Source organism: Pezoporus occidentalis, unplaced genomic scaffold (assembly GCF_034315485.1).
Source record: "Pezoporus occidentalis ecotype Australia unplaced genomic scaffold, CSIRO_AGI_Poc_V1 ctg13, whole genome shotgun sequence".
Taxonomy (NCBI): Eukaryota; Metazoa; Chordata; class Aves; order Psittaciformes; family Psittacidae; genus Pezoporus; species Pezoporus occidentalis.
In genome coordinates, this window is record NW_026913103.1 from 16481421 (window position 1) to 16506666 (window position 25246).

The following is a 25246-nucleotide window of genomic DNA, read 5'->3' on the forward strand; positions in this document are numbered from 1 at the left end:
CGTCAGGAGGCCGATCGGGAGACCAAGGTTACAGGACGATCCAGAAGAAGACGATCCGGAAAAGACCACCATGAAAATGGACCGAGAGGTAGCCCTGGACTTATTACAGCGCTTTTTAGAAAAGCGGGGAATTAAGCCTGAAACTCTAAAGCAGCTAGCGGGTCTAGTGGCTGTAGGGAAAGCTAAGGGATTTTTTGTAGATCCTAATACAGTTTTTGAGGCGAGTGAGTGGCGAAAGTTTGGTGATGAACTATTTGACTCAATGCTTAATGATGATAAAACGGCAAAGAAACTCAGTAAACCACGGAGAGAAGTAATGAACTGTACAAAAAGATACAAGGCAGAAAAGAAAACTGCCACTGTAGCAACGGAGGAAATAGGAACGAATGTCCCCGGTCAGTTGAAGCCGGGGGAAGATTACAGCTCATTTCCCCCAACTCGCGGGACACTCCCCATGCTTGGAGCACAGGGTTTTTCCCCCCCTTTCCTTTTCTCCCCCTCCTTTATCAGAAGGTGCAGCGGAGGAGGTGTAACCCCCTGCTCCCCCACCACCCCAATTCCGAAAGTAGGGACTTTGAAAAGGACAGAGAAAGTATATTAGAAGGGATACGCATGATGAATGTCGAGGAAGCTGAAAGGAAGAGCGTGGTGCCTCGGCGCCGGATCGATTGCGGCGCCACTGTGAAGCACGCAGTAGAAAATAGAGATTATGCGCTAGCGGGAGATTTAAAGGAACTGCGAGCCTTTCCAACACATTATGCCCTAGAGTGGAAATTTTTAACTCAGTTACGGAGGAGCCAGGTCTGCAGATGGCCACATACCGAACAAGAGACATCTGACAAGAAAGACATAGCTGTGAGCAACGGAGACCCTGAGTTCAGCCCAGGATCAGACCCTGAATCCCCTGAATCCGAGCCAGATTTATATCCTCTGCTTCCAGACTCTGACTCTTCATCTCCCATGTCGGTCTGCTCAGACTCACTGCCCCTGGAGACTCTCAGCTGCAACAATGGTTAATCAAAGATGCGAACATTACTGGGGAATTTTCTGCAATGGGCATCTCTGCATATCCTGTGTTTACTACACAGCAGGGGGCTAAAGAGTGGGAAGCTCTTGATCTCAAAATAGTTAAGGAGGCCTGACAAGCAGTGACCATGAATGGGTTAAAATCCTCTTCTACTCAAGCTGTATATGTTATGATTTTTTCTTGCAATTGACAGGGGGAGCCCATACAGTTTCTCTGTGGTACTCATGTACTAGAAGTTGGTAAATATAAGTATGTCAAGGTTTCTATCAACCCTTGGAGACCTTTGTAGATACTGCTGGCCACTTCTTCCAGCAGAGGCTGGCCACCTGTGTCGGAATGACTGTGCATTTTGGTCAGTATAAAAGCCCAAGCCTCATGCGATGTGGGGGAGGCAGAGCCTCTGCGGGGACGCCCGGTAAGGTTGAGCCTGCCACCTCGCACTGCAATGATGCTTCTCAGAGCTGGTTTAATATGAGTCTCCACAGGGTCCTTGTGCCACGTTCTGTAGGTGGAACTGTAGTGGGAGTAATGATTGTCTGGATTTTGTGCTTCAAATATTGTAGTTGTGTGGCGTGTGCTTGTGGGATCCCATACGCCTGTGTGTGTGTATGTGTTGAGGGCAGTCGGTGTTTTGTGTATTGTTGGGTTCATGTAAAAGTTTTTGACGAGTAGCTGTTTAACATTTCAGGCATGAAAGGGCTAAAGTAAAAGTGCGGCTGCCGGCAGGTATTTATGCTTGCTGCTGAAGCAGGCAGGCCGCTATAGCTGCTGCCCAGCAGGCCGGCTTTTGCAGGGATTAAAAAAAAAATAAAAACAAAAATAAAAGGAGGGGGGGAGAGAGAGTAATGAGGAGAGAGAGTAATGATGCTGCATTCAACCTGTTTAACCTGTCTACTCCTCAAGAGCTGATAACCTGGGGGAGGAGGTATATTTGTGTCCTCCTGCCTACAGGTCCATGGTGACTGCCTGCAAAGTTTGTCAAGCCTTGCCATGAGCTGGACAGACGAATGGAAAAACCTGATGCCTCAGCTACAGGAGCTGACCGTGAATACCCCAAGCAGAATGAGACAGAGGAAGAGAAAGAACAAATAACTGCAAAACATCACTTGGGGGCAACTGAAAAGTAACACCCTGAATATGTGTGCTTGTAAAGTAGCTATTATTAGAGGTTGTGATTTTGTATATGAAACCACCTGTATTTACTAGCTAGTTGCTAATAAGAAACTACACCTTGTATTGTATAGATTTGTCACTTGTAAAAGAGATGTTAAGAGTATGCAAATTTGCAGTAGCTGCCAGAAAATGCTAAGGCAAAGGTGGAAAGATTCTAATACAATGGTAGTCTTACAAAGCAGGTGATGGAACAAATTAAGAGGGTGGGAGAATTCCACTGGTAAGAAATTTCTTTGGCTAGTCCCTCACTGCCATCAGCATCTTCAACATGCTGCTGCACCCTGTAATAGTTACTCTGCTAATGTAAATTTGTGTGCCTTGCTGTAGTAGCGACTTGTTACTGGATAAAACAAAAGGGGGGAGATGGGGAGACAGTGTTCTCATGGGAGAATGCATAATTGGTACATAAACTTTGAATAGTCCTGAAAGATACAGCAAGGCCATGAGAGGCCTGAAGAAGCTTAAGCAAGCAAGATAAGAGGCTGGAATTCACTGAGTTAATGAGAACTGTGGACTGTTGGCAAGCTTTCAAGGTTGAGTTCTCACACCTGTGTTTAACCAATTATATGTTAGTCACTAAGGGTCTTCAAGACATGTATCCAATCATAATTTGCCAAATCACTGTGCTTCGGCCGGGGCCTTGGCTCAGTTAAACAAGCTAGGCTGCTGGCTTGCTAAGCAGACAAATGCTACATTGAAGGCAATTTCTGATTTGTTGTTTGATGTTGACTCTGTAAGACATGCAACACTGCAGAACAGAGCCACTATAGACTTTTTGCTGTTGGCACAGGGACATGGATGTGAAGAGTTTGATGGAATGTGTTGTATGAATCTTTCTGGTCATTCTAATTCCATACATGCACAGCTGAAAACCCTGGCTCAGCTTACCCAGCAATTGCAAGTGAGGGATAACTAAATGGTTGTCCTCATGGGGCATTACAGGTTGACTTAAAACACTGCTATTTGAAGGACTGCACTTATGTATTATTGTTATTTCAATCATTGTAGTTGTTAGACTTGCTTATAGTTGTGTGATGAAACAAGTGAACAGAATAACCCACAATGTCTTGCTCGCACAAAAGAAAAAGGGGGGAATTGTTGCAGAATGGCTCTAAGAGTAAGGCCATGGATCCTTAGAGGCCTTGTGCGAGCAAAGCAAGGGGTAGGCCTCACAGATAACCGGAAACCGGATGTGGGAGGAAAATGTGAAGGAAGCTGTGTAGAACTAACCAATACTGTTGTGCCTAGGAGGCGTGGCTAAATACCACACCTATATAAGTGAACTGCACCACAAATAAAGTAGAGGTTTGCTTATCACCCATATCGGGTTGGTGTGTCTTACTTCTCCTCGCCGCTTACAGTAGTTGATTGCCAAATTGATTTACTTGATATTCATAAAAACAGAACATTGCCCACTTAATTACACAAGAAGTCATAACGAAAAGAATACTAAAATCTCTCCTTAAAATAGTATTAGCAGTAACAATATTTGTTACCATAAAGTTCTAAGTCCTTTTTTTGACACATTTAATAAATTTATCTCATCAACACTTGAGACAATTACATCCTTGTAGAATATAATTTATTTCCGACTGAAATAACATAAATATATCACCAAACTGTTTGGAAATCAACGGTTTCTAAGAAATACCTGTACATTAGTAAAGACAAGGATGAACTCAAAATCAGAATATGGACATTGAACTGATCCATTTCATCAGGCTTGTATATCTTTCTGGTTGTATATTTAGATAATGCATTGGGGTTTTCTGTCCCTATGTAAGATTCCTTCTACCAGTGTTGAGTTTTAATTAAGAAGGATAAGGATCTTAATCAATTGGACCCTGTGTACCTCTTTTTAAGAAAATGAAAACAACTAGCAACACAGGAATTTTTTCCATCTGTGCATTAGAAAAAGTAGAGGTCATCACCAGTGGTGACCTTTAACAGAGGTGAGTGGTTTCCAGTAAGACACCCTAAGAGTGAACTCAACTGCATATGCAAAATTTTAGCTTGTCTCTTGTGTCTTTTCTGTTGACAAGATATATTCTGTTGCTCTCAAGCAGATTGGTTCTTAAGAGTTTTCTATCCAGGGTAAGGCTGCAACCTAAATTAAGAAGTAGATACTGTTGCAAATATAAAATCTATCAATGTATACATGTTTTTCAAGCCAAACATAATATTCTTCCACACTGTATCGCTTAACTATAAGTACAAAAGTACAAATTACAAAATTACAACTTAAGTACAAAAGTACAAACTACAAAAAAAAAAAAAAAGAAAAAGCCTGAAAAAAACCATTCATGAATGTTTGTGAATAAAAAAGAACCATTGACATACTGCAAGTAACGGTTGGTAATCATATTCAAACACCATCAATAATACAAGATCAGAGGGTTGCCAGTCCCCAGCAAACAGACTGCAAATAGATCAATGCTAATATTATTTGAATCTGAGCGTCAGTAATTCATCTACACATTTTCCTGAATAGCAGAAGCATTTTATAGTTTGGATCAAGCACATCAGCTGTGCTTGGCATTATTTTATTGTGGAGGGTTATTTTGCTCATCTCAACACATATAGACCAAAGTTACAGAGGTAAATGTAACTCTGGAAGAGGACTTCAGGAGTGCCATTCCTAAACACAAAAAATCCCACCTTAATTTTTTAGAAATTAGAGACAGGAAATTACTATTAGGCTGCAAAAAATATTTCAATAATCAGTTACCTTGTTAAATTAAATTGGCATTACTTCCAGGAGTTAAGCTCCAGACATTTATACTTAATGAAATGTTATAAACTCTACATTTACTGCAGTGTTAAAATATACATATATCAGTTACTCAAGGAATCCTTAGAATGCTTTATAACTACATTAACTTGCTTGTATTCATAATAATTTCCATTGTGAATATGAAAAATCTAACAAATCTATTCACCACGTAGGCAGTTATACAGTGTTTAAATCATTTCTTAATCTTACCTTAACAAAGTAAATAGATTGAATGTTCATGGCAATGATGAAAAACGTTTTCCTTAATCATCCGTACGATTCCATTTGAAACCTTTTCCAATAACTTAAGAATTTCATCTACTCTGGAGTTGTTTTTTTGTTTGTTTGTGTTTTTTGCTGTTTGGTTTTTGTTTTGGTTTTGTTTTTTGTTGTTGTTTTGGTGTTTTTTTCTCAGTGAACGCTGAATGTAGGTGCTGCATTACAGTAGTGTGAATAGTAGAACTGAGCTAAGGGTGCGTTGGGGGAAATCAGTGTTACCAGTGTTAACTACAGAAGTAGTGCAAAGTCTTGTTTCTTTTTTTTTGTTACTTTTAGCTTTGTTTAGTCTTTCTGACCACAGCACTAAATCAGGGTCTTATCTTTAGCAAATTAATCACCATGGTCATCAGGTTTTTCAGGGCAAAGTAGTAAGTAAAGGATAAGTGCCCTATACTTTTAAGTATGCTTTTCCTTTTTAGGATATAACCTTATCTTGTCTTTATGAAAACATGTTCCTTGGTAAAAATTAGTGTACAAGAATTCTAGTACTTCAGGTAAAAGTATTTTTCCCGGGTTACTCTTAATATAGTTTAAGAATAAAAAGTGGATTTTTCAGTGAAAGTTGGTGACAACAGAATCGATCGATGATAATTCCCTGTTAATAGTATAATATGCAATTTGATTTTGTATCATATTGTGATGAGTAAATTCCTGTTTGTTAATCAAATCTTGCTTGCTTAAGAGTTATTGGAAAATTACAACACTTCGACATTTTGCTTATAGACCTCAGGCATCCAGTAAAGTAAACAAGGTATGGGGGAACGAGATAAGGAGCCTTCCTCCCCACACCCACCGGGAGGCAGAATGAGACCCCTTATCAACAGGCCGGAGCCTTACTCCCCACACCCACCGGGAGGCAGAATGAGACCCCTTATCAACAGGTCACACAGACGCAGAGTACGCCAGGAAGTGACACGTGTATCGGATGAAGAAGAGTATAAAACCAGTGACTTTGGGGAAGTGGGTTGCACGCCGTTGGCTGAGCAGACTCCCTGGCCACCCAGCGCTGTTTTGCTTGCTGTCGCTTGCTCAATAAACCAATTTGATTCATTGGTCTGGCTCTCATCAATTTATTTGAGCCACATTTATAACAATATTAATTTCTTCAGCAGCTTGGTATGAAAATAAAACTCAATAATGACAATGTTAACATGACTGGTACGTGTTGTCTTGATTTCTTTGCAGTTTATTGAAATTAAGTCCCTGTTTCAAGGCATCTGTTCATCATCAATAGGATCATAATGAATGTTTTCCTCCTTTGGTATGTAACTTTACAGCTTCTGGTAAGGGTAAGGGCAAAGGTGGGTTTACTTTCCATGAAATAACAGCCAATAGTCATGGATAGAGATAAGTCAGGAAACAGACACAATCTGTGCACGCTACTCCTGGACTTAAATTGGCTGACAAATTTGGGTCTTAGGGAATAATATTCCCTTAATGTTATCAGCAAAGAATGTTCTTGTTTGATTGTTTTTTATCTTTCTTTTATGGCACAGAGCATTTTCCAGGAATTTCACCTTTTAAATTGCTTTTAAATATAGCAACCCAGGACAATTGTGATGGTTCTGTCTTCTCAGCTTGATCTTGTAATTTTGAACAATTTTTCTAATACAGACTTCATTACTGAGATTTACGGAGTACCTTGTGGCTTTCCCCATTATGGTATGCGAAGCAGATGCTCTGTGAAGTTTTCTGAAAAAAAAAAAAATGTATTTTAAGTATCTACTGAGATAGTGCTACTGGAAGTAATACCAATATGGAAATTTGACTACACCATTATATTTCACAAATAATGGCAAAGCCCTCATAATTCTGACTTTCTATCCTGGAAAGTTAAACTAAAACCAAGATCATAGCTATTGTTTGTTGCTTCTATCAAACAAGAATACTCTAAAAGGCTAACAAAACCGTTTATTGAAGCAATTTAGTCAGAAGAACTTGAAAGTAGAGAGGATTCAATATTTGTATCACTCACAGTTGCCAAAATTTTCTTGTTTCTTAAGGGACTACATAAGTGCCTGTATTGAAGTAGCTTAGTGAAGTAGTGTAAATCTCACAGGAAAATAACCAGTAAACTGGTGGTTCGCTGGGAAATTGCTGATCATCAAGGAAAATTGTCTGAGTTATTAGTGAGTTACAAACATACATCAAGTTTCAGTTTACAAAGTAAATGTAAATAAACTAAATATTAAATGTTCTTTTATCCAAAAGAAAACAAAGGCAGACATATGAGTAGAGATTGTAGTTAGGATATGGCTAAGAATACAATACCTCAGGGGAATTAGAACTGAAAACTGGTGGTTAAATGAATTAGGTTAAATGAATTTGTATATGATATCATCAACCCAGTGACAAAGGTTTTTAATTAAAAATATTAGTTCATGATGGATACCATTTCATTGGAAAAATAGCAAATATAATACTAATGTGAAGAAGAGGAGCAAAAATTATTAATTTGACCTTGACATTACACAACACCAATTTTAAAGAAAACAGCAATTAAAGATATAGAGGCATGACAAATAAATAATTTTTCAAAAAGTAGATTCTACCAGAATAATCTAATAGCTTTCTTGAGTCAAGAGAATTGTGACAACTCTAATCTGCCCAGACTTCAGTAAAACTTCTTAGTTTGTCTTTGATCATTTTAAGGTGACTGATATTAGTGACTGGCTAAAAAAAAAAAAAAAAAAATATTTGTTAATGAAATATTTTAATTATATGGTAATGTGAGTTGCTACTAATGCAGAAGATTAAAATAGCATATGGAAAGATTTGAATGACCTTGAAAGGTTGAGCAATAGATTGACTTTAAAAGACCTATGTGCAAGTTCAGACAAAGGGCAATTTGTATCTGTTATGTGCTTACCATACACAGTATGCATACCACCACTTTTATGTAGATCTGGTCACTCATGTAGGTTGTGAAGACAAATTATGAGTAGAAGGTGATTAAAAAGAGGCTACTAAAGCTGTCTGAAATTGGGAACTCACTGCATGATAAGTGGCTGAAAAACTTACTTATTGAATAAGTTGACACCTTTGGAAAGGTATCAGTTTTGTATGCCCTACCAAACACTAATTCAAAATCAAAACAAGAAAAAATCCCAAGTCAAACCCTATTAAATCCACCAGATAAAATTCATAGTAAAATAATAATTTAAAAAGTACAAAAGTACAAATAATTATAAAACCATAGTACTTTCTCAGAAAAAAAAAAAAAATTCAGTGTTACTCTAAGTTGACATTATTGTATGCAAGACATTTAAAAATATCTAGTTTTAGTAGCTGCTAACAACCTCCAGAGTTACTGTGTGAGTGGAGGTATTTCATCCTGATCATCATTTGATATGAATATACCATCTTGACTTTTTCTAAATACAAGACACCATGAGTGTATTTTTGCTTCTCTACATTATTATTGGCATATTCACCTTTTTATATATATATATTGCTAGATAGATATCGGTGCTAGAATTCCTTTTACCCTCATTGTTATGAAATTCTATTTTACCTGGATCTTAGTAATTAAAGTACTTACTTATGTATGAATTTTATAAAAATCAGTAACTTCTTTAAATTTAGACTGTCTAGCAAAAAAGGTACAGAGCAACTTGTCATAGCTGCAGTGCTGTTGTTTTAGAATATCATGGAACATTTTTTTTTCTTACATTTGTTTTGGTTTTGTGTTCAGCAAATAATATCTTTGCATCTCCAATTTAATGAAAATATTCCTTCCCCTTTTGTATATGTTTTGCTTCTCTGAGATATTCCATTAGATCCAGCATTTCTCCATTCTGCTCCCGGTACCTTGATTCGGAGAAAATTGATTCGGAGAAAACTCCAGGAACAAACTTGCCAACAGAGTTTCAAGTTGACAAGCAGGTATTCTTTATTGCAGTGCCGAGAGACATGGGGGATAGCTCCTCCTGACGTGTGTCCCGGAATGGCTATACAGGTCATCCTTATATGGTCACTGAGCATATTACATCATTTTCCAAAAAGTTTCCGGCATGCATACAAAAATGTGGGTCGTTTACTTTTCCCAACAAGCTTAATTAACATTACAGACATAGCAATCATCCTGGCCTTCTATTTATTTGTTAGTTTAACTGCTCTCATTCTGGACATCTGCTAGTCCCGGATACTCCCCATCCCCAGGGCCTGTCCTTCGATTCTGCTTTTCTCACACCTTTTGTACTGAGGTCCCGAGGGCCTGAAACTGTTTTATTTTTTGTTCCCTACAATTTGAGAAATTTGTTTCAATAGTAAGATCATATTTAGCATGGGTTCTTCAGTTAACTTATAGCTATTGCCATCTGGCTTAAATTATTTTGGTCATTTTTTAATCAGGAGGGAAACAATTTCTCCTTCAGTCTTCAGAAGGTTTTCAATGACTATCTTTCATTCTTCTCTCTGTATGTTGCAATAATTAGAATCTAGTTTTTGCCTACTACATAATATTCTATCTGCATGTGAGACCTTTATGCTTTTCCGAACAGTATCTAAAGGTTTAAGGTAAAAATTACAAATAACACCACAATCCAATACATTTATAATTTAACATAATTCTTACTTATTTTCAATAAAAAATGACAAAAGAAAATTCACTAATATAAATGACATAATTTTTTAAGATTATTTTGCTGTTTTATAATTTGATGTCCATAACAGAGATTATACTATTTTATGACTTGTTAGAACATCAGTAGCCATTGTTGATTCTCAGATTAGGGTGAAATTAGATTAACATTTCTTAATATTGACATGTTGTGCGGAGCTTTCCCTAGAAAATAATACTTAGGTTATTAAATTAAATATTTAGTAATTAACTGAATTACCAAAGTAAAATCATTACAGCAGCAGTAACAGCCTTTATGACTAGAAATGAAGAAGCTCTACTGTAGTATTCTTGCTGGCATTTTTTCTTTATTATAATCCCAGTCTCTGTCTTGACAAAATAAAAACTAGATACATATTGAAAGAATTACGTTGGGAAAACTTCTAAACACACGTTTCTCAGACATCCCACCTTTCTTTTTCCAGATGACTTTTGAAATTTTTGGTTTAAAGACTTATATGATAAATCATCCATCAGTATAGCTATTATCACTATTTCATTGGAATCATCAATTAATTTCACATTTAATAATTTTGAACCTAACAACATTAAATTCATAGTAACTTTAAAACTGTTGTATCAAAATCCTTTATGTGAGAACTTAATCTAACCTCTGAACAATGTGATATAAATTTCTTAAATAAGTTTTCATCCCATAAACCAGTACAAATTAAGGCTTCACATTGTTTCATCAGACAAGAAGCAACTGCTTCCAGCTTTCAAAGTCTTGTACTATCTTTGCTGTAAAAAAAAAAAAAAAGCATTAACTAGGTTCAAGAACCTTCCTTATTTCAACCTGCAGTACCACAGCTGCTGCAAGTGATTGGTGAATAACACAATTATGATTGGCTAGGTGTTTATTAGAAACTATTGCATAAGTACTATTAGTTTTGATGAGTTATTGATGTTTTTTTCCTTTGACTACTGACTAGTTCCCAAGATAGATTATAAGAAGTGATTTAAAAATAACTTGTCACACACCTGTCCATCATATTCTAAAAATAAATTCTATCATGAATTAGCTTATCTGCTCCTTTCTGCAAGCACTCTTGAAATTCTTTTCAATATATTCATATTCTGATGAAACATCATGACTCCCATCTACTAGTCTACTAGGATACCCACAAGACAAAGAATCTCCCATTTTTAGATATTTTTCTGGTTATCTTTGTACAACAAACCTTTTCCTTTCACATTCTTGAAGACAGAATGTAATGGATTTTTTTTTTTTCTGCATAAAACCAAATTCAAATCTTACCCTCGGTTTTACTCCACGAATTGCAATTTATCTTATTACAACAGCATTCTTTAAAACATGTTAATTTTTCATAGTAAAGCAAAACCATTACTGCTATGAGTGTATTTCATCCTAAATCAATGCCTTCTCTAAGTAGGCACTAATTTGAAAGAACTGAATGTCTGGACATTATGAACACCTAATTCTTTTAAATATAAGCCTCTTGTCAGAGTTCCTGGTAATGATTATGTTAGGAGTGTTTCCAGGGCAGGTTCTAGATCAAATATACTTCTCATTAGCAGTAGCCCTTGCCTTGTGGAGGGGAAAAAAAAAAAAAAAAAAAAAAAATTAAAATTCCTTCTGCTGTAATTGCTTGAAGTCTTTTTCTCTTAAGCTCACATCAAAATAGGATTTTATTTTTTCTCATGTAATCGTTCAGTATAGAGAGTCAAGAAGGCAAGGAAAAAAATGGATTCAGCTTATATTTAGCAGATATTTAAATCACAGAAGCATTGTTCTAAGGTAAGGATGATTGAGATCACCAAAAAAAAAAAAAAAATCTGTGAAATCCATTAAGAGGTAAACTCTATCTAATCTCACTTCTCATGATATTGGTGATCATACATAGGTCAGCAACCATTCTTATGGACTTAATATGTTCTTAATTTTTCTTCTCGGAAAGAAAATAATCTCCTGCACTTTGTAACTTTTCCCTTATGCCCAAAGTAAGGATTTTTTCAGTTTCTTACCCCAAGTATGTGACTATGTAGACAATAAATTATTCTTATCAATAGGGTGGTGGCTGAAATGTATTCACCCTGTTAGATGGATCTTCAAGGAAATTGCATGGTATCTTTTAATCTCTTCTTAGGAAGGTTGTTTCCAAATAGGCTGGTTATGCTGTTAATCATAAGGGTCACACAGACATTTAAAATGTGACATTCACATACTATGTTTCTTAATTTGGTGTAAGCACTTTAAATAGGTGAAAATTATGCTGATGGTGAAGAGCTCCAATTCTATTGCTCATTCTGTTGCTCACAATTACAGAGCTGGTGAATCAGTATTAAACATTTAAAATATTTCACTGCATCTTGTGTTGTATTTTGCTCTTAACATTGGGATTTTGTACACATGCCCCACTTTCCTTTCCCTCCCCTCTGACAAGGGGGTGGAATTGCTGCTATTTTCAGATCCTTTCAAACAATTTAGGAACCTGAGAATAATTTGTGTTTTTAAAATATTGTTAACATTACTGTATACCACATCATCACCTGTGATGCATACATTGTGATCACTGTTTCCAGTAATTGGAACATTGTAAACTTATTCCATATTGCGGTCACTTAAATTCATCCCTCTGTCCTTTGCTGAACAGTGTTTTGATACTTTTTAGCACGGCTTCACTTAGAATGTGATTTGTCTTGTTAGTTAATACTTACCTTTATGTGTCACATTAAACTGCATGGATTCTTTAACTCATCATTGCAGATCATGGAACTTTTGGGGTTTTAAATTTTGACTGGGATTTCCACTTCTCATCTCAGTACTGTTCAGTGTGCCTTACACTGCACAGTGTCAGTATATGACTTTCCGAACGCCTCTTTTAATCAAGCAGAAGAATTCACCATTTTTTATTTCACACAATTTTATTTTTTTTAATTACAAGAATAAAATATTTTTTGTCATGTTTGTTTCAAGTGTCAGTTACTGCTCATTTGCTGGTCATCACAGTGTTTATAAATCTCTCTGGAGGGAAAGTTTCTTATACTCAAAGATGCCTTGTTTGGTCTCCCTGATCTAAAGCACAGAAGTTACTGAGTTGTGTACACAGCTACGTGTGTTAAGCTCTGAACAAACAGAAAAAGATTAACCATTCACTTACACCAAACAGTAGGGCAGGTTATAATCATAGAATATTCAGACACCAAAATAAACAGGTCTGTCTCTTCTGATCTCACCAGCTCAGCTAGGTGACCAGCAAGTAAATGTCTGAACCATAACACTTACTAGTTGAATTACTCCAGCTATGAGACCTATTACAATTCATTCAAAATTGCTCTTGCTTATGCTTTTTTTTTTTTTTTTTCAAACTGAAATCTATGGTGCATTATTCGCAATATCTGCTAGGACCTTTTTTTTTTTTTCCAAAATGTTAATTTCTTGACTTAGCTGAAAAAAAGAAAACATGACTGTGGTTTCAGCATTTCTGAAACACAGCAAATGAGTTTACTATTTCATTTTCTAAAAAATAGAAGGGAAAACACTGACCCTCTATTTTTTGTTGTCAAGTTGTCAAGGTAAATCCTATAGTCATTCAGAACAAAACTTAAAAGAATGTTATACGAATATTTCCCTTTCTCCACATTTCTGGGAAAAACAAACAAAAAAGGAAAAAGAAAAAAAGTGCTTGAGTAAAAAAGACAATTTTAAATGGTAATTTTAGATGCCAATAGTTTTTTTGTGGACATTTTGTTTGTTTCTTAAAATTTCAATTAAGTGGTACAACTAACATTAAAAAAAAAACCCTGAAACAACCCAAACCCCAAATAAAACAAAACCCCAATCAACCAACCAAACAAAAAAAAAACAACAAAAACAAGAAAACAAAACCAAAAACCAAACACAAAGCCAAACAAACAAAAATACTAGCAGTAGAAATAAAGACTCTTTTCAAGTAAGGAACTGTAAACAGAAACCTTTGTGACCATCTGAAAAACATTTGCCTAATCGAATATGTATTATTATTCTTATTACTCTGAACTGCAATACTGGACAAATAAAGAAAACTTTTGTGGAGAAAAAAGAAAATGCAACAGCAACAAAATGGAGTGAAACAGAGTAGAAAGTCATCTGGAAAATGAATGTTTTTGTCAGTCTTCAAGGACACGCTAGAAAAGATGGAAAATCAAAAACAGGAATCAGCCATTCCACTATGGGAAACCAAGCTGAGCATTCCACTCAGATGGTTTGATAAAGGCTTGTTGCAGTCAAATAAACTGTAAGATCTAGGCCTACAGAATATAATAAGACTTGTCGTTCTCCATTTATTACTATTGTCTCCTGATCTTTGAGAAATGTCCTGATTAAGGTCTACTGAAGTCTTTCCTTTTCTCTCAGGCTCATCACTCAGTCTCTCACCCTGCACTCTATAAATCCTTAGTCTGCGACTTGCATTAACACTGAATCAGAATAAACATTTTTAAAACCAGCCTCATCCATGCAACTCATGTTCAGAAAAATAAACATCAAGGTAAATAAATTGTATTTTACAGTATATTGACATGTGATAGCTGTAGTATTCTCATCTAAAACTGCAAATCCAACAAGAAACTCATTATATTTCCACATGAGACTACATGAGAAGTAGATGCACAGTTTAACATCTGGTGTAAGGAATGAGATTTTATGAGATTACAGTTCCAAATGTGTGATGCGATCTTGGTCAATCAAGTCGTTGGTGTTTACTTGGGCAAAAGACATTTTCTCATCTTTCTAGTGAGGATTATGATGTACCTCATGAGGGTATCAAGTTATGGAAGTTCAAAGTAATTAGCAATATTTCCCCAAATCAATTCCCTGAATAGGAAATTCCAGGGAATTAATTTAGCCCTATAGCCTCAATTAATCAATGCACCTAAGTACATGCTTCACTCTAAGTAACTTGAATTATATTAGCTGTTTAAGTATTCTGACTGACTAGAATGTGACTAAGTGTACATTTGAAGGGTTTGGTAAACTGATATCTCTCGAAGAGCATGTGACAATTGCTATTCCCTCCTGGAAAATGTACTAGAAATACAGCTTGATGTTTCAGTCACTTTTGAGAAAGTTTTATGACAGAATTTGAATGAATGTATTCTAAATAATTACCAGTGACATTATTCAATCTCCCTATTTTCCACTCTTCTTCCGGAAACAATTTCATACTTAAAATACAAAATTCAGCATTTTCTGAGAACCACACATATATTATCCACACTTTAAAGTAGTTATAAAACAGTGTGTCTTTGTTTAGAAGACATCTTCCTATGCCTTTCTTGTGCTTTGTTTGGGGGTTTTTGATTGTTTTGGCTTGCGGTTTTTATGTTTGTTCTAGCTGATGTGGGTTTGTTGCTTTGTTTGTTGGTTTTTTGTTTTTTTTCCAAAAGGAAAAAAAAATTATTTCACTGTCTTTGAATGTACATAACATACTAAATGGATTCTATTAAGTCAAATACTTGTTACCAGCTGCCCATTTAGGCACATTCATTATGAACAATTCCATTTAAACATGCCTTCTCACCATTTCCTCCCCTGCTATATGTTCCACAGCTCCAAGTATTTTTGTTATGTTTGTTGATCTTTTCCGTTAAATTCCCTCCTGGTTTTTATTGTCCTATAGCTAAAGACAAACCTGCTCAAGCCCATGTTTCCCTGATACCTTTTTTCATGTCTCACATAATTTTTCTCACTAACTTTGCTCCAGCTACTGCAGGACTAGTATGGAGACCTTTACATGTAGCTGCACAAATCCATCCACTGACTGATTTATTTTACTATCCAACAAGGAAAATGGCTAATGTGAATGCCTTTTGGAAGAAAAATGTGTCTCTGACTCAAAAATTCTGACAGAGATCATAAGATCTCATGAGATCTCTCAGATCATGAGAGAGAGATCAGGGCGGGTGAGGGAGAAAGATTAATACTGAATAGACTTGCAATTCTTTCCCTGGATTAATTTGTTTTGGTTTGTTTTTTTTTCCCTAGCCAATCTCTCACTCCCAGCTAATCTCCCACTTATCTTCTATCTGTCCTTAACCTGTGTTTAGTATCTGACTGAGTGTGCCAGAATTCCCCAAATTGGAATTCCCCAGATTGGGCTTGTTCTTCCACATGTCACATGTTTTTATCATCCTTTGTATCTACACGAACTATTTTTGTGCATAAAGCATAAAGCACAAAAATTCACTGATATATGCTGAAGTCTGTAAATTCTAAAGTAAGAAACAAATTGAAAGCTAAACTGAGCTGGATGTGGCAAGATTTCAAAGTGACAGGAGACATGTTTTGGACATGTAGTATTTTTCTTATTTTGGAGATGGGCAAGGTGACTTTAAGTGAGAAGCTAAAAAATTTTTTGCAAGAACTCCAAACAACAAACAAAAGAACTCAAAATACCCCTCTTCCCTTGCTAGCTAATAGCACTGTCATGGGCTTATCAATAGCTTCTTAAAAGATTAGCCTAAGATTTTTGTAGAGTTCCAAAAGTCAAAGCTAATTTTGAAAAGGCACAGTGGAGCTGGGGACAAATATGCACGGCTGCATAATACATTGCAATATTAGGAGAGATATTAGGGTTTGGCAGTTCCAGTAAGTTTAAATTAATATTTACTTCAGCCAGTATTTCAATAATGTTAAGATATCTGTCAATTTTTTAATAAAATTTTTATACCAGCATTAATTTTATTTTAATTGATGAATGGATAAATGAAGCAAAAGTATCAATTCATATAGAACATTATAATGGTCATCAGACCACTGAAAATTCTGGGACTTGGTAACACTTTTCTGGGGACTACTGTCCTGGGTTCATCTGTAAAAGTTATTTTTCTCCTTTTAAGTAGCTGGTGCAGTGCTGTGTTTTTGACTTTAGCCTAAGCACAATGCTGATAACACACTGATGTTTTTAATTGTTGCTAAGTAGCGCTTACCCTGATCAAGGACTTTTCAGTCCCTCATGATCTGCCATTGAAGAGGGCAAAAGAAGCCAGGAGGAAGCAGAGACACGACACCTAACCCAAACTAACCAAAGGGGTATTCCATACCACAGCATGTCATGCCCAGTATATAAACTGGGGGGAGTCAGCCAGAAGGCTCAGATTGATGCTTGGGTCAGCCTGGGTATTGGTCAGCAGGTGGTGAGCAATTGTCTTGTGCATCACTTGTATTTATTGTTTTCTTTTCCTTTTCCCCTTTCAGTTTTACATTCTCCCCTGTCCTGGGTTCAGGACACGACATCTCCCCGTGTTATTTCCCTTACCATTATTGTTATTGGTGGTAGCAGTAGTAATAGTTTTGTATTATACTTTCATTACTGGACTGTTCTTATCTCAACACATGGGATATACATTCTTTCAATTCTCCTCCCCATCCCTCTGGGAGCAGGGGGAAGAAAGAGGGGAGTGAAGAAGTGGCAGCATGGACCTGAGTTAGCGAGAGCTTAAATCACAAAAACTGGAGGCACAGCTACATGTTGGGCAGAGAAGAGATTCAGAGCAGCCCTGTGTATAAGGACTTGGGGGTGTCGGTTGATGAGAAAATGAACATAAGCTGGCAGTGTGTGCTCACAGCCCAGAAAGCCAACCGTATCCTGGGCTGCACCAAAAGGAGCATGACCAGCAGGTCGAAGGAGGTAATCCTGCCCCTCTACTCTGCTCTCGTGAGACCTCACTTGAAGTATTGTGTGCAGTTCTGGTGTCCTCAACATAAAAAGGACATGGAACTGTTGGAACAAGTCCAGAGGAGGGCCACGTGTATGATCAGGGGACTGGAGCACCTCCCATATGAAGACAGCCTGAGAAAGTTGGGTCTGTTCAGCCTGGAGAAGAGAAGGCTGCTTGGAGACCTCATAGCAAGCCTTCCAGTATGTGGAGGGGGCCTACAAGGATGCTGGGGAGGGACTCTTCATTAGAGACTGTGGTGATAGGACGAGGGGTAACGGGTTAAAACTTAAACAGGGGAAGTTTAGATTGGATATGAGGAAGAAGTTGTTTACTGTAAGGGTGATGAGGCACTGGAATGGGTTGCCCAGGGAAGTTGTGAATGCTTCTTCCCTGGCGGTGTTCAAGGCCAGGTTGGGCGAAGCCTTGGGTGACATGGTTTAGTGTGAGATGTCCCTGCCCATGGCAGGGGGGGTTGGAACTTGATGATCTTAAGGTCCTTTCCAACCCTAACTCTTGTATGATTCTCTTCTATGATTCTAACTACAACAGCAGGTATGACTAAGTTTATAAATGTTATATAATAGTTGATGAATGTAAGATTTCTAAAGGCACCTCAGCTTTCATGAAAATGTTTTATTTGTTCATAGTTTAAAATGCAGAAAACTATTTTTGTTTCAAAGAAAAACTAATTGAAACACATAGAAATCAGAATATGTGTTCATAGTAAACCATTCTGACTTCACAATAGATGAATCTGCTACTGAATTTTTTCATTGAATGAAACAATGCAATATTGCTGTTTAGTTTTTTCTATAGCAAGTGCTACTTGAAGAACTCCAGACCATGTCTCTCAACTCACTAATTTTCCTTAAATTTAATTTCATACATAACACTAGAAGCTCACTGAAATAATTTATGCAATTTGAATATTATGTTTAGAAGCTTATATGAGTCCCTTACAAGGTTTTCCATATAAAAAGGGGCCTACTTCTGAGTTCAGTATAAAGACTGATTGAAACAGAAGTGACTGATGGCAACTTATGCAAATATTGCAGAAGGTGCAAAGCAAAGGTGTTCAGAAATTTAAAGTGAATATTTTTATTTCTTGGTCATATATGCGAAAATATATGAGAAAACAATGTGGAAAGATAAAGGACTTTCTTCTGCCTTCCTTGGAATATTTTAATAGTTGTGTTTGTTTATTCCTCACTATCTAAGAGACCTGTATTGGGAATTGGGAGGAAAGGATAAGGAAACAAAGGTCTTTGTAATTGATAACATAGCCAGTCTAATTAAATGAGTACTCTGTCAAAGGTCATTGCTCATTGCTTTGGAGGAACCAGAAAAAATAGAAATCAAGTAATAATCACTCTTGTGATCAGAAGCTAGGAAATAAGATGATCTTGCAAGTCTAAATCATTAAGAATCTGATATGCATCCTGAAGAATGAAAGTCAATATCCCCTGCAAAAATATTCTTAAAAATGGTTATTATTTTATTTATTATAAACATAATAAATTCACCACAGTTTGTGCAGTGAGAAATTTTATGTTATTCTTATTTATAAGAATGACTCAATTCAGTATCATAACACCAAATGTGTTATCTTTATCCAACTCAATGGAAATTTTTATCCAACTCAAAGTTGTAAAAATAACTTTGAAATACCTTGAGAACAACCAAGCAAAATCCAGAACCCATTCAAATTGGACAGGGAAAGCAAACTGAAGGCAGTGAGAAAGCAGGACCAAGACTGACTGCAATTAGATTGTTTTAGGATCTAATTTGGGAAGCACAACCTGATTGAAGACATTGAGATGTTAAGGCATGCATTTTAATTTCAAAATTAGAACTAATTTCTTTCCCCATATGAAATAAATTCTATGGTTTTATTTGGAATAGAATACCACTGCTGTAATGTTTTATGCTTATATAGGCACTGCCACTGTGAAAAAGAATAGACTTACTTATATACAAAATCCATGTGTTCAAACTGAGAAAGGGATTTTCAGAGTAACACTTTTGTAAGGAAGGAGAGACATACTGAGTGTATGTAACTAAAATAAAGGATGACAAATATTTTTAAAATGATGCATCCTTACATTCTTTTTCTTTCAAAACTGAATCTATTATATCTCAGGAATTAAAAGAATTAAAATATCAGAGGGGGTTATGGACAAGATTTTTCCTCCACTCAAGCTTTACAACACACTGAAGAAAAGGATGTGATTTCAGACATAAAACATATCGCTAAAATAATTATTTGTCTGAATCTGTTGTAAATAGCTTCAGCTATTCTGAAACTGTGCTCTGTGCTATCCCAGGGAAACACTTCCATGCCAGAATTTGATGAGCATTCTCCTATGTTGCCTTTCTGACAAGTCTTTGCTGTGTTAGTAAGGTAAGGGAAACTGCAAACGAAGCTTTGGTTGAGGAGGATCCCACTTGTGTTAGAGAAGAATAAAGTTTTTCCTAGAGATTAGTGATCAGGATCTGACATAAGCAATGTCAATGAGAACTTCAGCTAGAAGCAAATGAATTTTGGTGGACAAGTTTCTTTTCTATCAATAACAAACTCCTTCTCCATCCCTCTCTGTCTCTTTTGGTTTTGTTTGCTCTCTACTTCCAATTGTTCCTTCTCCTTTCTTCTTTCTATTCCAATTCTTGTGTCTTACTTTAATGAAATTTTGAGAATCCTTTTTCTGCAACTTTCATCATTATATTTTCTCGTTTCATCTTTAGTGTCATCTCTATGGAGGAGCAAATTCATTACGTGTAAGAGGCACTCTCAGCAGTATAGGTATTGCAACTGCAATATTCCGACTTAATAATCACCTTTCTTCTGCTCAGCAAGTGTCAGCTGGGTGTCATAGTTTATTCTGGACTAGATCATAGCATTCAGACTCACATTTTGTATCAGATTATGTATTGAGTGTATTGAGTATATGCACATATAAGAATTGCATGAGATTTTTTCAGAACCATGCTATACTAGTGTCTATTTTCTCACTCTTTCCTAAAACCATTTCTGAGTTACTGCTTTTGACTCTTCCTTATTTATTGCTAAGAAATTTTGAATGTCAGCCCTTCATGTTCCAATTGTCTTCCTTATTTTTCTGAAAATATTCTGTTGTATTAAGATTCCAAATATCACACAATTTAAAACATATCAGCATAGCAAATATAATATTTTTGTCACATTCTCTCAGTGCTCTGAGCACTATTTCAGTTGTGGCTTCTTGTAACATGTATCTAAGTTACAAATTCTGCATTACTCAAAATAAAACTTACTCATCCTGTAACTAAGATCAAAAATAATAGTGTTGGGTTTAAGTGCTTATTTACATGGATAATTACCAGCAAGTTGTAAAAAGGCAGAACAACAGATTTAAAAGTTTTATATAAGCTATTCATTAAGAAGAAGATTGGGAAAAACTGATGTATAAGACCAACTTTTTTTATCATGCCATAATGAAGATATCCACACAACAGTGTAAAATAAGTGTGTTAAATTTTTAAGCTAGACTAGTTTGTTTTGTGATGATTACTTGTATAACACATGCCAGCAAGTTTCTTAACATGATTGAATTAATACAGACTGCTGGCTGAGCATAATAAAGCCCTTTAGAATTTTCATATAACTTAGAGCTCTTTGAATTATGAACATAGCTCCATATAAAGCAGTGTACATGTCATAAAGTGCATATTTTTTGTTTTTCTTCTCATTGTAGATGAAAAACCTTAAACTTTAATCATATTGGCATTTGTTGTAGTTACAGAATATACCACAGAAACTGAGAATGTAAGAATGAAAGAGTAACTGAAACTGGGTTTTGGCATTAACAATTGTTTGAAAGATGATATTTTTCTTTTTTTTTTTTTTTTAAGGGAAAGGCATGGTATGGCAAGTCAAGGCAAAGCAAAGAAAGGCAAGGTGAGTGTCATGGTTTAAACCCAGTCAGGTAACTCGTTCTCGTTCACTCACTCCCCCCCTTCTTGCCCTCCCCCTACTCCCGGAGGGACGGAGAGAATTGAAAAGAATGCAACTCCCACGGGTTGAGATAAGAACAGTTTAGTAACTAAGGTATAACACAGATCACTACTGCTACCACCAATGATAATAATGATAAAGGAAATAACAAGGGAAGAGAATACAACACCTCAGCACCAGCCGACCGATAACTCGCCCCCCAAGCCCGACCAAGCTCCGACCAATACCTCCTCCAACCCTGCAGTCTCCCAGCCCTTCCGGCTAACTCCCAGTTACATCCTGGGCATGACGTGCTGTGGTATGGAATACCTCTTTGGTCAGTTTGTGTCAGGTGTCCTGTCTCTGCTTCCTCCCGGCTTCCCCTCCTCCCTGGCAGAGCATGAGGCTCACAAAGTCCTTGGCCAAACCAAAACATCCTTGTTATCAGCTCTGTTCCCGAGCTGAAAGTCAAAACACTGCACTACACCAGCTACCAAGAAGGAGAAAAATGACTGCTACTGCTGAACCCAGGACAACTTCTTTTGAAAATTAACTTTCTGCATACAGAAATTTGGCAGCACTGTGCTACAAACTTTGTCTCATCAACAAGTGTACGAATAACAGGAAAATACAAAGAAGTTAGACTACAGTCTGAAACCAATTTAAACTTTTTACATTTGACAGTGATAAAGTTATTCTCATTAACCTCTCTGATACTGTGAAATCTTACCCTCAACTATATCTGCCATTAGTTGAAGACAACAACGAATTTCTTCTAGGAACTTCAACAAATAAAATATTCTGAATGCTTTTTTTGCTATACTTATGTAAACAAGTAAAGCCACAGACACTTTCACATATCTCAGACATTAATGGATTAGTTCTGTTCAGGGATAAGTATTTGAATCCTATCCATCCCAATTTCATGTTGTGTAATTTAAATTAATCAGATCCTTTGTAATTTAATCAATCTGCAATGCATACAACTCTAACTGACTATGGTGTCAATGGAGCTGGCACCAAATGCAGCTCTGCAAGGTGGAGTATGCACTCTGGGGTGAAGAGGCTGATCCTGATCTTGCTGGCCCATCCTTCCTGTCCAACCATGGCTTTCTGGGTGCACCTTCAGGGCTGGTGAGTGCACAGGTTGCTAGCCTGACAGCTAAACTCCAGCTGCCTTTTGTCTGCCTGAACCAAGTAACAATTGCTTTATACTTAGAAGGTATATGTATGCTGGCATCAGTCTCTACATACCCCATTTAAAATTTCTGAAGAAGCAGACCTAGAAGATCAGTAAAGGCATCTGGATGCTGCTAAGTAATCTCTGTCTGATTTTACTAAACTAGTCAACAGAATTGACATTAAAAGGAAGAGTTGTCTCCAAATGACAAGAAGGAAAAGAAATCTCCATATCATTATGGTATCTGGTATAAAAACAAGTTAAAGGCATGGATTCACTTAACACTTAGCTAAATTTCAGGATTGAATATAATCTGGAACTGTTCTTATTTTTCTCATCAGTTTTGCAATCAAGCACTTTATGTTTTAAATAAAAATTTTCAATATCTTTCTCTCCCTAAAAATATCTTAAATGTGCATTTTGAAGAAGCAGGAAACTTGAGATTTATGCTTCATATATGGACATATTCTGGCCATCCAATTTCATTGCAGAGGTTATTCAAATACATGAGGCCTATATGTGGCATCCCTAACCCTCAAAAATCAGTTTTACTTCAAACCTGTAACTGCCTTTTGAAATGTCACATGTGAGAATAATATTTCATGTAATTTCTTAGAAAAACTGCTTCAGGGCTGGTTAGTGTAAATAACCAAATCAAAACAAAAAAACAAACAAACAAACAAAAGAAAGCCCAACCCAAATAGGTGTGTTTTCCATCAGTACTCTAAAAAATCAATTAAAACTGGATATGTGCTCTGCAGCCCTTCTCAGGCATTATATTCAGTTCCTCTGAACAACTCTTCTGGTATCTTGGAAGAAATTCTGCAGATCCTCACTCTGTCTACATATTGAGTAGTTCAGGGCTGTGAAATCTGTTATGACAGCCAGGAGCCTAATCTTTGGACTTGGCATTGGCAGATGAGAGACTTTATCAGTTTTCCATGAGAAGTCCTTGGCAGAGGACAGAACCTGTACCAGTTTCTCAAATTCTAGCCCAGCTTTCCTCTCTCTCTAATATTATCCTCCTCTCGTATTTTACACAGTGCCTGATTCAAACAGGCATATTCCCTCTTAACATGGAATTAAGAAGTATAGAGGTTATTCAGAGGTTCTCTGCATCATTATTAGCTTTAATTAATTTAGTTCATACTTTTTTTATTATGTAAGCAGAAGTAAAATTGGCATTTGTCATGTAACAAAATGCACAGCACAGTATAAACAGCTTGCTCCAAGAACTAAAAGCATTCTTCTTTGACTTGAAAAAATAAACTGTTCTCAATGATACCTCTTTCCTGTGTACTGTCATTTCAATAATGCATGAAAACATTCACACTTTGAAATACTGAAATAAAGGCAGCTACAAGCTTTCTTACATGTCTGAAGAAGATTATAGTTTTCTGTCTGGATATACAATAGTTATGGAATTTAAAACCATATTAAAATGTTTGTTGTCCATTTGAGTATATTTAACATCTGTTCTGATTGTGTATGCATAGAGAAAATAAAAATAGCATTCTGTCATAATTCCCCTAAATGCAACATACTATGTTTAAGTATTGCTTCTTTCTGTGAGCTAATTTGCCAGTAGTATCCAAGGAAACTTTCATGTTGCCACAATTTTTTTCATACAAAAATCACTGTGATTGCACTTGATTGGAACTCTCAGATGTTTTTCGAAATACTTTTAAATGTGTACATTTTTGTCCCTTTAAGCTGTCAGTCAGTGGGTTGCTTTTATTTTTCCAACTCTTTGAATCCTTCTGGGAAATATTTCTACAGTAATAAAATTCCAACTTTTCCCCAGACCTTGTAAATGATGAGTACACAAGCATGACACCAGGTTTGAAGTCAGACATCACAGTATTTGATTCATCTCTTTTTCAGTTTGTAAATCTGGATTTTTTTTTTTTTTGCTTTCAGAAATCTGGTATGTGCTGTCATATTCACTTGCAATTAATACATGTCTGTTACAGTCCAATGGCTTTAACAATTGCAAACCTTCAAATATTTCTTCAGCTTTTCCTAACCAGGTGTTGCCATGGTATCCTGTCTGGCAGGAAAATATAGTATGGTTTGCTTTTGACAACTGTGTTGATGAGTATTACTGCTTTGTCTTATAGCTCTAATAAACATACTCATTGCTAAAAGACGCATGAGGAATTTGATTATTCCATTATGTAAAAAGACTGCACATAACTTGCTCGTAATACTTTAAGTAATTTTACAGCTTTATTGTTCATATTTTGAAACAGTGAGCAGGCATTCATGTAGAGGATGTAATTTTACTATACACTATATTATCTAATTAATTTTTAAAGGCAAACAATAAATGAACATAAAAATTGATGAAAACAGCATGGTAACACCTCAAGGCTGAAATTCTAGATGGACATGTATTGCTGTTTAGTGATCAGTCCTTCTAAAAACATGTATGTTAATCCAAATGTTACTTTGATTAAAAAATATGTATTACTATAAATGACATATGTTATAAAAAACTGGAGGGTCTTTGTATATGAATGATAATCATTTAGATAAAGATGAAACTAGACAGATTTTTT